This window comes from Suricata suricatta, chromosome X, assembly GCF_006229205.1.
Source record: "Suricata suricatta isolate VVHF042 chromosome X, meerkat_22Aug2017_6uvM2_HiC, whole genome shotgun sequence".
Classification (NCBI taxonomy): domain Eukaryota; kingdom Metazoa; phylum Chordata; class Mammalia; order Carnivora; family Herpestidae; genus Suricata; species Suricata suricatta.
This window is the reverse complement of record NC_043717.1, coordinates 97,003,481-97,020,236: the sequence shown is the minus strand read 5'-3', so window position 1 is coordinate 97,020,236 and position 16,756 is coordinate 97,003,481. Positions and strand designations below refer to the sequence as shown.

Genomic DNA, 16,756 nt, shown 5'->3' with positions numbered 1-16,756 from the left:
GGAGGACCAGGGGGAGAGGAAGAGGGAAAGAGAGTTGGAGAGAGAGAGGGATGCAAAACTTGGGAGACTACTGAATACTGAAAATGAACTGAGGGTTGAAGGGGAAGGGGGAGGGGGGAAAAGAGGTGGTGGTGACGGAGGAGGGCACTTGTGTGGAAGAGCACTGGGTGTTGTATGGAAACCAATTTGACAATAAACTACTTAAAAAAATAAATAAAAAAATAAAAAGAAAAGATGAGGTTGGCAGTTCATTAATGATCATAATCTTTTATGAGCTGGTTTCTTTGGTGTACTTGCCAAATATATTTTTATAAAGGTTTAGGAATAGGCTTAAACAATAAACTTCAAAAGGAACATAGAAGACTCCGAGACAAATCTGATAATATTTGGAACACTGTGGTGAAGATTCGGTAAAAATCCATCAGTTGATCTTCTGAAAAGACTTGCTCTCTCTACTCATGATGGGACCACAGAATGCATGCTTCCCTGCCGGCTGAGTACAAATGCAGACCTGCACATTTGTCCTTATATTCTACCCGTTACCACCTTCGCAACTGAAGTTTTATTTAAAAAAATTTTTTTTTAATTTTATTATCCTTCACCAACTTATGACAATTATACAAAATTGAGACACACATACATAAACACATCCATAAAAAGTTTATCCCAAAGATCACTCTGGAAGTCTTTGAAAATCCGATAGATGAGAAATGGACACTCTCCATGATAAAGTTCCTTTCCAACATGATTTCATTAGGTTATTTAAGGCCCCTTCCCCTCTCACATCCCTCTCCTTTGAGTTACTTTTGTTTTTGAGAGAGAGAGAGAGAGAACACATGAAAGGAGAGGCGGGGCAGAGAGAGAGGGAGACAGATTCCTCAGCGGGCTCCCTGGCCAGCAGTGGAGCTGGACACGAGGCTCTACCCCCTGAAACATGAGGTTTTAGTTATGGTTGAATAGGATATGTGATTGGGATTTTACTAACAAAACCAAAACATTCTCTTTAAGCTTCCAGGTCAATCAAACCCCAAACAATAATAATGGAATTATCCACTTTTTCATCAAATAGAAATTTCAATTCCAGGAAGAGCTCTCATAATTTTTTCCCAAAGTTGCAGCAGCAATACAGAACAAAGAATTTACCTTAATCTCCTCTTTTTCCTTGGAATTCCCTGACTCAAACTCAGTGGCTAACTTAGTTTGGAAACCTCTGGATGGCTGGAAAAAGAAAATCATTTTAACCTACCTGAATGAATGCGTACACACATTTGAGGAAAGAAGCCCTGTGTGAAGGGAACGTTAATATCACTGCTCAGAGTTCTGGGTCCCGCGCACCCTCCCCGCTCTTGTCTCCTGGGCCTGAGGTTTGAGGGGGAAGTAACACTCAGCTCATCTCTGGCCATGCCACGTCCCTGATGCTGCAAGAATGTGTCAGTTCTGACCTGGGCACTGGCTGAAAGAATGAGAACACAGTTCAGTTCCACAAGGGACTCTCTCTTGGAAGATAACTTTCTGGAGACGGAGACCACCCATTTCTATGCATCAGGTTACAGTTTGTTCTGGAATGGTTGTAAAACTGGCCATGCTCTCACTAGCTCCCCGCAAAAGAGTCTGTGTACCCTCCCACCATCAGCGATCCCCTAAATCAGTTTCCGAAGCTGCCCATTCTTGTTCTTCAGAAACATGTGCAATGCCTACGGCAGATCAGATACTCCCAACACTGAAGCTACTCCGCGTCCAAGCGAACAGACTTTGTACTTGAGAAAATGGCGCTGCTGGCTCTCTAAAAAACGTAAAGCCACAGTAGACACTTAATGCTGCACATACTTTCCAGGTGAAAACGTTTTATACTGAATGACTTATAAAACTAGAAATTCAGACAAGAGAGAAGCCCTTCATCTTGTAAACTTCTGATAACAAATTTATTACTAGTGTGTAAATATTTTGAAATTTCCCAAAGCACTAAGAACAATACTGGGATATTTGAAAAGGTTCTTCTGAAACCAATATGACAGATTGAGCACAGAGCACATCTCCAAGGGCATCATCATAGATCCCTATTGCTTCTGGAACCCTTCCCGTGGTTACACTTTATCGTAACTGTGTTTACACTGCTAACATGCCCCATCAACCCAGAAAATAAAACGACCACCCAGAAGAGTTTCACTGCACGTAACCTTAAAATGAATAGGAAATGTTTAATTAGCATAACAGGAATTAACCAGACTTAGAACTGCACACCCATTCAAAACTGTTCCCTTTAGAAATCTTTTTTTTTTATAAACTAGGAAGAAGTAAAAAAAACAACAAAAAAAGGAAACACCATGAAACCACCCCGAATTACTGAACTGGTGAAGCCAAATGGTTTGACAATATTGTGGGCTATTTTTAGGGAAGACTCTACCACCAGGATATGAAATTTTCTGCTTAAGGTGAACGACAAAGCTTACAATGGAAATTACAATGGACACACCATGGTTCTGCAATTAAAATTAAAAGTAGCGGTTCCTGTCCTTGTGGGCATGTCAGAGCTGGCCATGAAATGAGAAACAAAAAGAGAAATAATGGATAAAATACACCAGAAAGAGTATTGCACAGAGGCACTGTTTTAAAAACAGAACACACTGGCTTTATAAAGTTATCTTCTTTTTCCATTAATTTTTTTTTTAAAAGCACGATTCAACTAGAGACAGAAGTTGAGACCCAATGTCTCTGGGTAGTGTACTACAGTTGTTAAAAAAAATAAGTTAAAAAACAAGAGCACACCAACAGGAAAGCAGAGGTACTGGGTTATGTTTTACGAAAGCTACATTAATTAGGAAAGGAACAGTTTGAAACCACCGATTGGTACTCATTAAAAAGGAACAAGGTGACAGCATTGTTACTTTAAAAATTTCTTTGGGCTTTTTCCAGTAGAACCCAGGACCCCCCTGGGTGGAACTGTGCCTCCAAATCTTGACAAGTGCTCTGCTGGTCCATATTGTTGCGCGCTCCCATAAAACCATCAATTCGGAAAGGGTAAATTCTCCACATCAGCCCTGCGTGTGTCATTTTGGAAAAACAAGTTTTGTCAATGCAACATTGTATAGAAAGCTTGGACCTCTTAAACTTGAACCAAGAAACCAAATTAAGACCTTCAAGCATATGGTGTGTGTGTGTGTTTGTGTGTGTGTGTGTGTGTGTGTGTGTGTGTGTATGTGTCTGTGTATATATATATATATATATATATTTTTAAATCCCTCCCCTACCATGAAAACCAACCAAACAAACAAACAAACAAAAAACCTAAAAGTGTATACCTGCTTTCTGACTTCACAGCAGATCAGAAATTGCATAGGATATACTTTGTGCAAGGCAAAAAGCCTTTTAAGTATCTGGAATATAACTCCTAATCTTGCTCACAGTTGTGTGTACACGAGATATTGTTAAGTAGTCTTTCATGACCTTGGCAATTGGTAGTTCATCAAGTAGCTTTAGGTTTTGAAGGCCTATACATTGTCGAATTTTAATTCGGCACAGGTCCTGTAAGTTTCTGGGTTGTCTTGTGACTTCTTGTAAGAAATCCGAACACGGTCAACTACTTCCAGAAATACTTACTGAAACAGCCAATGGGGTCTGTCCTTCATAGTTCCTTGTGTTTGTGTCTGCTCCATAATTCTATAACATCCATGCACAAAGCACATCATCCCTAAGGGCAGACAAATGTAAAGGAGTCTGTCCATCTTCTAAGCGACCCAAGTTTGTGTCTGCTCCTCTCTGAAGGAACATCCGGCAATACGAGTGATTGCTTTTGATCACAGCATATCGCAGCAGGAAACCGTTCTGGATGTCGATGTTGGCATTGTGGTCCAGGAGTATCTTCACGCAGCTTGACCGCTCTTGGATGATGGCGAGCTGAAGGGGTGTTGTACCTTTATTACTGAGTGGGTCGACCTCGGCCTTGAACTCCAGTAGGAGTCGGACAAAAGAATCTCTCACATAGTGAGCAGCCACATGGAGGGGAGTCCAGCCATCCTTGATTTTGGCATTAATAATGTCGCTCCTGTATTCAGACTCTAACATCAGGGGTGCAATCCGAGCCCGGCCGTGCACAGCTGCGTTATGAAGAGCAGTGAAGCCTCCGATCAAGGCCTTAACTGTGGGATCGGCTCCATGTTCTAGAAATACTCGAACACATCTTTCCTTCCCTCTCGCTGCAGAGAAGTGAAGCAGGGTCCAGCTATTAGCATCCCGGCCATTCGGAGAGTAGCCTTGCTCTAACATCTTTCGGACTGTGTGAACATCCCCGGCCACCACTGCAGCCTGGATCTGCAGCTCTTCCTGGAGTTCAGGGTTCCTTCGGCTATGCTGGTGTAACATCCTAGCTGAGTCCGCTGTTTACCAAGGATTCATTAGGTCACAGGGAACATTCTTACAGAAGAATGTCCCTTTTCCTGACACGTGGATTGCCTAATAACCATTGTGCACGTACAGCATTGTGAGGAGGAAGCTCAGAGTGTCCCGATTGAGGCGTGAATGAGCTTTCTGAACCTTTACAGAGGATGCTGGTCAGGGCTCACTGGGGCTTCTCTGGCGGGTGGCTTGACTCCTTCCTACTCTCTTATCTCCTCTAGCCAGCTCAAACCTGTCTGCTCAGCTGCTGCTTCTCTTCCTCCTTTCAGCCTTCTCCACACTCACCAACTTCTCCATTGAACAAACACCCCAGGCAGGGCCAGACACAGGTGTTCCTGATCCTTCTTGGTGCCTCACGGCCCCAGCCCACTGAGCATCCAGATGGCCGAGCAGAATGGGGGCGACGATCCTGACCACCGGGCAGCCTCGGGGCAGGGGTGCAGGGAGGAAGTCCAAGCTCAGGTGGGGGGGCAGTCCTGGTCTGAGGGCTCGGAACAGGGGGCTGCTGCACTCAGGGCTGAAGGCTCCCAGCTACGGGGGCACATGGGAGGTCTCGGGGCATCAGGTCCCGGGTCATATAGGGTCTAAAGTGCCAGCCGTGGGGGCTCCAGGCAGGGGGCTTTCGGGATGCACTTTGCACTGGGCCACCCCCGCCCCCTCCCTCCAGCACTTTGGGGTCACTGGGATGGGACCAAGCCTTGAGCAGCCAATCAGAGGCCGCACTCAAGATTCCTTTTTAAAAACGGTCAGAACTAATAAATGAATTCAGTAAAGTTGTAGGACACAAAATCAATATGCAAAAATCAGTTGCATTCCTATACACTAACAACAATCTCTCCGAAAAGGAAATCAGGAAAACAATTCTATTAATAATAGCACCCAAAAGAATAAAATACTCAGGCACCAATTCAACTAAGAAAGTATAATAAGACTGGTCTACTGAGAACTACAAACTATTGATAAAAAAATTAAGCAAGATAAAAACAAATGGAAAGACATTGCATGTCCATAGATCAAAAGACTTAATAATGTAAAAATGCCTATATTGCCCAAAGCAATCTACAGATTCAATGCAACCCTAACAAGATATCAATGGTATTATTTACAGAAATATAAAAAAAATCCTAAATATCATGTGGAACAATGAAGGACCCTGAATACCCAATACTATCTTGAAAAGGAAGAACAAATCATGAAGTCTCATCCTTCATGACTCGAAAATACATTACAAAGCTACAGTAATCAAAAGAGTAAGACTCTTGCATAAAGACAGCCATATAAACCATTGGAGATGAATAGAGATCCCAGAAGTAAATCCACGTGTATACTGTCAACTGATCTTTGCTTTGACAAGGGTGCCAAGAATTCACAATAGGAATGGGATAGTCTCTTTAACACATGATGTAAGGTAAACTGGATATCCACATGCAAAAGAATGAAATTGGACCCTTATCTTATACCATACACAAGAATCAACTCAAAATGAATTTAAGACTTAAACATAAGATTGAAGCCATAAAACTACTAGAAGAACACTTGGGGGAAAGTCTCATGGTATTGGTCTTCGTAATGATTTCATGGATATGACATCAAAAGCATAGGCAACCAAACCAAAAATAAACAAATGAGAAACTAAAGCCTTCTGCACAGCGAAGGAAACATTTAACAGAATGAAAAGGCAACCTACAGAAAGGGAGAAAACATTTGCAAACCATATATTTGATTAGGGGTTAGTCTCTGAAATATATAAGGAATTTTTACAACTCATAGTTTAAAAAAACCCCTAACAATCCAATTGACAAACTGGCCAAGGACTCGAATAGACATTTGTCCAAAGAAGTAATATAAGTTGGCAACAGATACATAAAAAATGTTAAATGTTGCTAATCATCAGGGAAATGCAAATCAAAACCACAATGAGACATCACCTCACACCTGTCATGACTGCTACTAGAAAAAAGAAAGGTGACAAGTGTTGATGAGAACATAGAGAGATCAGAAGCCTTTCACATGTTGATAGGAATGCAAAACGGTGCAGCCACTATGGGAAAAGGTATGGAAATTCCTCAAAAAATTAAAAATAGAACTATTATGTGTTCCAGCAATCTCACTTCTGGGTATTTATCCAAAAGAATTGAAAGCAGTATCTTGAAGAGATATTAGTACTTCTATGTTCATTTCAGCAATAGCCAAGATGTGGAAACAACTTAGATTGACAGAAGATTGGATAAAAAAATGTTATATATATGTATATATATATAAAAGAATACTATTCAGCTTTTAAAAAGAAGGACAGATGAACCTTGAAGAAAGTATGCTGAATGAAATAAGCCAATCATGGAAAGACAGACAAACCCTGCATGATTCTCCTTATATAAGGTATCTTAAAATAGTCAAATTCATAGAATCAAAGATTGGAATGGTATTTGCCAAGGACTGGGATGGGGCAAATGGGGACTTCTAATCAACATCTATATTCCCAATAATGTATTGGACCGTTCAAAATTTGTTAAGAGGATAGATCTCAGGTGTTCTTACAATGATAAAATAAAATTTAATAACCTGAAAAAGAGCATAAAAATTAAGTCAAGTAAAATATTAGTAAATTAAGTCTAGCGGTATGTTAATAAACCCAGACCCTCACCAAGAGGGGATCCTTTCAAGTAATGCAAGAATGGTTTACTATTAGATATTGTGTTAATCAAATTTAGGTTAATAACAGAACAAAGAAAAAAAATACTATTGTAATGCATGTGAAAGAGCAGAAAATCACCACCCATTCCTGATAATGCTTTGAGAAGAGGAAGAATAGTGACATTCTTCATTCATAAGGTACATTTTTCTTTCAGCTTTATTATCTCTATAACCTTGGGCATGTCACATCTTCTTTATGCTTCAGTTTCCAAATATTTTAAACAGGGATAATAATATATATTTCTCACTGTCATGTGGATTCAATAATATATATGGAAAGTGTTATCACACAGCACCAATTCTTCCCACCCTCTTACTGCCTTATTTCTTCATCTGTGTGACACCAGTTAATGCTGTGTGGAGTACACAAAGGAAAAGGATGGACTATCATCATTCTCTTTTCCTGATTTTTAAAGTTTGCAGCAGTGGATGTAGGATGTTTTTACTGCTGCTCTAGCTTGTAATTACTCATACATGGTCTTGTGAACAAGGTCAAAGTGCCCACCCCTCCAGTTATCCCCTAGACCCCCTTAAAGGAAGATTGTACTCATTGGCTTCATCGGTATTAACCCAATGGTTCCCAGTCCTGGCTACACATGAGAATCACCTGAGTGGCTTTCTCATGTGATTCCACCAGGTACCTAGAATTGTGCACTGGGGTACCAGTCATTTCTCTCCAAGTTCCATGTACCTTTGCTACCTTTTACACAAATTGAAACATAGGTCATTTGATTCTGAAATTAGTTTTGGTTCGTTACTAACAATTGACCGAACAACTCCAAAATACCCGAAAAGACCATCCATTAGAGTAAGCGCACTTTCAGACAGGAAGAGGACTTCAAAAAGAGGGCAGAGAGGAAGTAACCAAACCTTGGGAGAGTCTCGAAATTAGGTAAAAGAGAAAAGAGAAGCAAGGAGGGGTCAAAAGAATAGAGAATCAGGACTGGGTGATATCAGAAACCAAAGACAGGGAAAGATGCAAGATAAGAACTAAGCTCATCCTCTGTTTCCCCTGCAGCACCGCTGACCTCCCCACTCAAGGATGCCTTTTCTGTGCTAATCAGCTAGAACTGACCCTCAGCAATGGAACCACACTGCCTAGCTTCCCAATTGCACCACTCTCCAAGCACATAGCATCACATAACTCAGTAAATTCACTGCACCTTCAGCTTATCATCTACAAAATGGGGACAATGGGCTCTGCTCCTAGGGCTATAGTGAACCCTAAAGAGGCACCTAGAAGAGCATCTGGAATTGGGGAACCTGAGTGGCTCAGTCGGTTGAGTGTCTGACTCTTGGTTTTAGCTCAGGTCATGATCCCAGGGTCGTGGGATCAAGCCCCACATCAAGCCCCTGTGGTGGGCTCCACGCTGAGCCTGCTTAAGATTCCCTCTCTCTCTCTTCCTCTGCCCCTCTGCCCTTCTCACATTTTCTCTTTAAAATAAATAAATAAATAAATTTTAAAATACAAAATAAATTTTTAAAACAGCACCTGGAAAACACTGCATATTATGTCGAGTGTTAGATATATATTTATATACATGACAATACCATCTATCTATCTATCTATCTATCTATCTATCTATATATATATATAGTTAAATATGTCCTTTGTAGACCTTCTTAGCATCCTACATTCCCTTTCTGTGATGTTTACCTCAACTGTCATTTGCCAATTTCTTTTGCTGTTTAAGTCAGTTCTACCAGAAGACTCTCCCTTTTGAGTAATTTAAAGCCAACTGACTTGGGACCTTAAGTACACCTGCAGAGTCCCCTCACCTTGGGCATACAGTGTAACTGAATCACAGGAGTAAGGTCCCCGTCATACTCCTAGGTCCCGCCCACATGCACAGAGAGGAGCTGGTACAAGGCATGTACATCAGGGTGTAGGCATGTTGGGAACCACCTTGGAATTCTGCCTACCACAGTGACTATTTGATTATTCTCTCTCCCTCACTGGATCAGGAAGCCCACAAGGACATGGGCCATCCCTGTTTTGTGAAATGAATGAACAAATGAATGAAAGAAGAATGAAGGAGAACTAAGGGAAAACAGCTGTGGATATATGTGTTTTGATTCATCGAAAGCCTTACCACTGTGCTCAAGAAGTCGAGGGACCCCTTCCCACCTCACAAAAGGTTTTGGAAAGCCGTGGAGCATATAAACCAGGTGGGCATCAAAGCCGAACCCCTCTTTGGTGCTTGTCATGGTAGCAGAGGCAATGGAGGCGCTGCCTGGGGCACTTCCCACACCACAGGTCCCCGCACACCCAGCTCGCTCTTTGCCAGCACCCGGAACCCAACAGCTAGCATTTCTAACACAAGGGCACCACCTGATTTCGACTGTTTATGAAGAGATCAAGGGCATTCAGGGTGAGCGAAGGAGCGGGGAGAAATGGCATCTAAGGCCAAAGCTAAGAACTTCAGAGAGTGAATTCGAGACCTCACCTCAAAGGCACCCAGGTGTTTCTGCTTGCAGTTTTGCAGTTTACGAATGGTCTTTACTGTTTACCATGATATCGTCCCGCCGGCCACCTGCCCTGTTCTGGGCCAGGACCCAGGATGGGCCCTGGGGCTTCAGTATTGTTTTATAACACCTTTTTAATGAGCTATAAATCCCACAATTCTTCCATTTAAAGTATACATATCAAGGGGTTTTATTTAGCATATTCACAGGATTGTGCAAACCTCACCAATATCCAATTCTAGAACGTCCCTTTTTGCAGTCATGCCCCCTCCTCCCTCCCATCCCCACTCAATTCTGACAAAGGCAGGATCCTGCCCCCAAGCTCTCCCAGTCTTGTGCCATATCACTGGGCGCTGGGAGGATCAGAAGGCTGAGTTTCTAGCCCTGGCTGTGCTGTTGAACAGCCGTGGGTCTATGTGGCCTTCCCCTTCTGGGCCTCAGTTTTTTAGATGTAAAATGAGGGGATTAAAAATGTTCCCTGAGGGACTTTGCTGTTCTGCTCACAAACCACTGGTGTAAGCACGATATGAGTTCAGGTCAACAGCCTAGCATCCTTATTGCCTCCATTATGCCTTCACTTCCATTCACCTTCCCTGCAATATCTTGCTCTTTTTTTGCACCTCCCCACACCTGTCTCCCCAAGACTCAACTCCAGCTGTACCCCCTCCAGGAAGCCCCATAGGATTCTCTCTTGTATCTGAGCTCCTGAGGCAACTGAATCATCTACCATACAACTTGGCCCTTCCTTATATAGAGAAAGTCTGTACTTCTTGTGAGTGGCTAGGAGTGGTATCAAATACTTGCACTGTATCCCACGTTACCATTGCCTTTTGTCCCCCCCCCAATACCTTGTATTGCTGTTCTGTGGTTCTTTCCTGCTTAACACGTGTCAAGATACCACAATACATCAGAACTTGAGGTGACATTGGGAAGGGAACGAGAAGGGACCAGTTTGGGTACCTAACGATATGCCCAGTCCATCCCGAAGATTTCACATGCTTTATCTCACCAGAGGCTCCCAACAGTAGCCTGTGAGGCAGAACGGAAGCTGGGAAGGGTGAAGTCACTTGGCCAAGCCAGTAAGCAGCACCAAGCACATGAAAATCCGAGTCTGATTCCTGTGTTTGGGCTTTTAACCTCTGTTCTATGACGGCTCTCGCTATGGTAGGAGATGCTGGAGGAGGCATGGTCAGATAAAATCCAAATTCCTCTCGTCACTAATGGGGCCCCAGCTCACTCACAGCGGAGAGGAGAGATCTCTGCAGCCTCATCACACCTGGCCATACCATAGGCCCCCAGCTCCTGCTTACTCAGGCCCTGAGTGATCGGTCAAGACACTGAGATATTAGGGCAAGTGTGTGTGTGTGTGTGTGTGTGTGTGTGTGTGTGTGTGTGGGGGGGGGGGGGGGGGGGGGGGTGGTTGCCCCATTAGATCTCAGTGGAAAAAAAGCTTACCTCAAAGAGGCTTAATTTCTGCGAAGAATTCATTTTCAATTAGCCAAAGGTTTCTCTAAAATTGTTCTTAAACACATTTTATTATTTTCACGTGGGGCTCTGTGTTTTAGAATGCCTCACCCACCAATGCCTGATGGAGCTCTGGTTTTCTGATGAGAAAAGTGATAAGTGCTCATTGTGGGAAACTTTAAAATGCAGAAAAATATAAAGGAAGCAAAAAGCACCCACAACCCAAAGATAACCACTGATAACATTTTGGAGTATTTCCTTCTAGGCTCACGGGCTTGCATGCACTCTCTCTCAATAAAGAAATAAATATACATACCTTCTGCATCACTGGATTCATACCGGCCATCCTACTTCATGCTCACTCTCCCCAGAACCTTGGGTGGGGTGACCATTTTTCTATTTGTTTCCAAATTTGTCCCTATTAGGAACTGATTTGGCAAACGAATAAGACGATTTTAGCACCAGGTCTCAGGAGGACTTTCCATCACTCTTAGATATCAAATCCTAATAAAAGAAAACAGCTCCAGAGCCCAGAAGGTGACAGAGTAACTTGGAGTTCCTTCTGGTAGCCTTGGGATGGATGCTCTTCCATTCAGGTCGCACTTACTTACACAGCTCCAAGCACTGACACTTAACTGGTTTTTGTCTCCTCAACAAACAGTATGTATTAAGCTTCTTTGGCGCCCTGACACTTCCCTCCCCATTAAAAAAAAAATTACAGGATTGATTCAAATGTGGTTTTGAGTGTGTGTGTGTGTGTGTGTGTGTGTGTGTGTGTCTCAAGGTAGGAAGCAGCCACCCCCAAAATACTTTGGTGAACCTCGTGATTCACTTGATGACACATGGGAACAGGGAAAGCTCTTCAGTGGCAAACTTTGCCACAAAGGTCATCTTCCTTCCCAGGAAGGGGAGCCACCATCTTGTACCCAGCATGCTCCATTCCCCTTTCACAATTTCTGGATCCGTCCACACTGAGCCCAAATCAGGAGTTTCCAGCTGCTTTTTATCCTCCTTGAGACTCAGCTTTCTGAAACCACTCTGGGAGGCACGCATAAGAATGGCCTACAGATGGCCTTGATTTCAAAAGACTGTCAGAAATGAGGCTGCTGGCTTTTTTTCTGGGATAACTCGGAGTTTCTCAGAGTTTCTCAGGGCTTACCTATGGAAGTGAAGAGCCCCACTGAGCTCCTCTCCTGGGCAACGTTTTTAGAATGAAGAACGGCTCACCCCATTGAGATCCTCAGTTTCTGGAAGAATGGGTTTGGCAAGGGGGTGAAAGACATCAATTCATGCTTTCAGCTTGGGAACTTAACTTTATAACTAGCCAGAAAGCCCTCTTTGAAATAAAACTCTGAAAAACTGTTATTTAATGATATTCCCGAAATAAGAGAAAAGGAACAAAATTACACCTAAACTTACCTTTCTAGGATAACTATTCTTGTCATGTTTCCTTCTGGTCTTTCCCTCACATAGAACTTTTCATAGTCGTGATTATAGAATCTAGGTAATGATTGTATCCTGCTTTTTTCATTTAACTTTTCCACGGCCTATCGAGGTATCATTAACAAATAAAACTGTATTTAAAGTGTGTTTGTGGTGATTTGTACATATGTGCTGTGAAATGATGTCCCCATCGAGTTAATGACCACACCCACCACCCCACAGTTGTCTCCACTTAGTCTTTTCTAAGCATCTGATGTTGCTCCACATTCTAATAACCATTGTTTTAAACTGCAACATAACAGAATGTTTTTTTTTAAATGTTTTTATTTCTGAAAGAGAGAGAGAGACATCATGAGCAGGGGAGGGGCAGAGAGAGAGGGATACAGAATCGGAAGACAGGCTCCAGGCTCTGAGCTGTCAGCACAGAGTCCAACGCGGGGCTCAAACCCACAAACCGTGAGATCATGACCTGAGCTGAAGCTGGATGCTTAACTGACTGAGCCACCCAGGCACCTCCAGAATGCTTTTTAAAAAGTGTTTACGTATTTATTTTGAGGGTGGGGGCAGAGAGAGCGAGAAAACCCCAAGCAGGCTCTGAGCTGTCAGAACAGAGCCCGATGCAGGGCTGGATCCCATGAACTGTGAGATCATGACCTGAGCCGAAATCAACAGCTGGATGCTCAGCCAACTGAGCCACCTGGGTGCCCCTAGAAATGCTTTCTTTTCAATAACATTGCATCACTGTGACATCATGGTTTTTCTCCTGCTTGTCTGCAAATGCACAAGGTTAAGAGGTTAGAGACGTAGCTGCTGCCTTCAGAGAGGTTTTATTCTATTGGATGAAGACAGTCGTTTCTTCAAAGACCCTTAAGCTGGAGCCACCAAGCATGAATAGCATCAGACTGAGGACTAACAGATATCCCTCCATGAGGAATGGAGCATGTATGGGTGCAACGGGATGAGTCATTTTCAGCAGATCAAGCTTACCACTCTCCAACTCAGACTCTGTATTGGCAGAGTATCACCAACCCCTAGCTTGTATCACCTACCCCTAGCTAATGTGTTTCAGTGGCCTTGATGTGGAGGCTGTATATCTGGAGGCCTCTCCCACACCCTTTTAATCTGGTTGGTTGGTTTGATGGAGAGTGTACCCTGAGGGGTTTACACCTTACCTCCGTGGTAACCAAGTGAGAAGATTCTAGCATCTTAGAGGGCATCAGATAGAATCCTAAGGTGAGAAGCAGAATCCTTCTGATTCTAAGTGGCTCAGCTGATTGAGGTGTTACCCAGACTCTAGAGTCACATTGCTGAAAAGCTCCACCCTAAGTTCTACGTGGGGCCCTGTAAATGTATGGAAAATGTTACAATCCCTAATTTGTCTTTGTTGAATTACACCAGCATTATCAATCCAAACCATTTGTGCTATGAGCTTCTTTTGTAAGTATAGACTCTCTTTATTATCCTGGATTCCATGAAAAGAAAGCATGATTTTGATTTAAGAAAATCTCCGTCTCTGCCACTGCTCAGGAAATAACAAAGTTACCAGCGCCAGTGTATTCTCAGGTGAAAAGAGCCGTTTGAACTTTTGGTGGCTTTGCCTATTCTGACTTCTATATAGGGTACCACTCCTGTAGTTAACACTCAGTTTTGCTGAAAATGACTTTTGCGACTATCTTTATGGTGTGTTTATGCTCAACTCAAGATCACGTGTGTTCATGAACTAATTATTCATAGTTAAGATTAATAGTATCTGGGAGTGGTTGAAATAAGCCTTTCCTTGAGACACCAGCCCAGGCACTGGAAAGTGGGCAGTGCCACATCATCTGGAAATAAAGGTTGCAGGATTGATTTATAGAAAGATTGTGAAAATGGACGTCAGAGAACGGGCCAGGAAGTATCCTTCAATGCCATTCCCTACAGCCTGTGTGAGAGAGTTTCAAATATTCATATTTTCTCCTCTTTTTTCAAAAAAGTTTATTTATTGGGTGTCTGGGTGGCTCAGTCAGTTGGGCATCTGACTTCAGCTCAGTCATGATCTCGCCGTTGATGAGTTCAAGCCCCACATCAGGCTCTGGGCTGATAGTGCAGAGCCTGGAACCTGCTTCACATTCTGTGTTCTGCCCTCTCTCTGCCCTTCCCCACTCATGCTTGCTCTTTCTCTCAAAAATAATGAACATTAAAAAAATTTTTTAAAGTTTATTTACTGAAAAAGAGAGAGAACAGGGGAGGTGGGGAGAGAGAGAATCCCAAGCAGGCTCTGCCCTGTCAGCACAGAGCCCCTGTAGGGCTCATCTCACGAACACTGAGATCATGATCTGAGCTGAAATCAAGAGTCGGACGCCTAAGCAGCTGAGCCACCCAGGCGCCCCTCTCCTCTTCTTTAAGAATATCTTCTGAGCATTTATCTGCTAAGAGGTGGCAGAGTGTACCCCACCATTATAAAAAGACATTTTCATAATTTAATTACCTATTTGGCTTCCTCAATAAAATATTTCAGTAGTTTGGTCCACAGCCATTAGTCTTCCTCTAATTGCTCTGACTCAAACACAGACCGACTTTGTGGTTGGAAATTTTGTGACATTACCAAGAAAGCTCAGTCAGTACCAGGACTCTTGTCAAAGTCCTGTTTGCAAGCCCAAGGAAAGACCTTTAGCAGGAAAGGCCAAAATACTGATATGCAAAATGATTATGCGATGTTTGGTAGAACTCAAATGATTAGTGAACCCTTCTCTCCGTTGTTTTTGTTTTGTTTTGTTTTGGTCAAAGGAACCAGTTCAAGGAAAGTTTTAGTGAGATTACCCACTGAGTATTTGTGCCCATGAGGGACAAACAAGGTCTGGAGAATTAAAAGCAAGACAATATCAAAAGTTGTTAAACTTTTAGTTAAACTAGTAGTTTCAAACTTATTTCCCACCAAGCCTTTAGCTTTACTTTTCTCCTTACTTAAATGTACAAATAGGGCGTTTATAGCCGATAACACCTGGGAACATCACCAGCTGCACTAAGGATCAAACCAGCAGCTCCAAGTAGCAAAGGGTCCAAGTGAGAAAGTGATCCTAGTCCTAAACAGGTACCAGGGATAGGCAGAGTGGATAACAGGTCATAGGCTCATTAGATGTTGAGTTGGAAGAGAACTTGGAGCAACAAAGTTTGTTAAAATGCAGATTCCAAGGTCCCAAGATAGGGGATTATGATTTAGTTGGTCTCAGGTTGGGCCCAGGATTTTATTGGAAACAAGTAACCCAGAAGATTGTACTACAGCTGATTCATGCTGATCCCACTTTGAGAACCCCTGTCTTACTTAGCAGGAAGAGGGTACAATTCGTTCATTCTACAGGTATGAAAAAACCCCTGAGAGGTTAAGTAATTCACTCAGAATCTCTGAGAACAAGATTAAGAATCCAGGTTTTGCAACCCAGGGCCTTTCCGTTTCTGCTATGGTTCAAGAGTGAGTTCTTTTTCCTTCTTCTGTGCTCACCACCAGAGCCTATTCCAATGACCAAGGCAGTCAGACCTATTGTTTCAAGTTAGGGCTAGTAGCTCTTTTCACAACAGGCTTCAGAATGTGTGGGGTGTGATCATAGGGGAGGGGCATCCACAACATGGATCTGGTGCCCTTAGCTTGGCTGTTCCTCATAAACAGAGCGAACGGTGACACAGACTCTCCTGCCACCAGAATGCCAGACTGTAAGGACAACGTGCTGAGATCTATAGTCACTGTTGCTTAAGCCAGCGTGATATTTCACAATGGTGACCCTGAGCTCTGAATATATCTGGCCTGTTGAAGACTTGCCCCAGGATACCTGGCCCTTTGGCATACACAGGTTATTAAAGATTTGTATGCTTGACCACCTTACTATCCAGAAAGAGTCATATAAATTGCCTATGCAATGTAGTGTATTCCTTTGCTAAGACTGTTGTAACAAAATTCACATCCAGGGTGGTTTAAACAGTAGAAATTTAAGGTCTAACTTTTCTGAAGGCTAGAAGTCCAAGGACTAGTGTCATCTGAGGCCTCTCTCCTCAGCTCTTAGATGCCTGCTTTTTCCCTGTGTCTTTGCACCATCTTCCCTCAGTGCATATCTGTGTTCTGATCTCTTTTTGTAAGGACACCAGTCATATTGGATTAAGACCCACCTTGATGACGCCTTTTGGCTTCATCACCCCTTTAAAGAGGCAATCTATGAATACAGTCATAGTCTGAGTTACTGGGGGTAACTTCAACATTTTAATTTTGAAGGACACAGCTCAACCCATAACATGTTGTCTCTGTTCGTTTCTATACTAAATAGAGACA

General features: G+C 42.8%; 1 pseudogene; it reads right to left on the bottom strand.

The window, feature by feature from the left end:
• Positions 1-3,366: 3,366 nt before the first annotated feature.
• On the bottom strand, positions 3,367-4,359 carry LOC115283514 (annotated as a pseudogene).
• Positions 4,360-16,756: the final 12,397 nt, after the last annotated feature.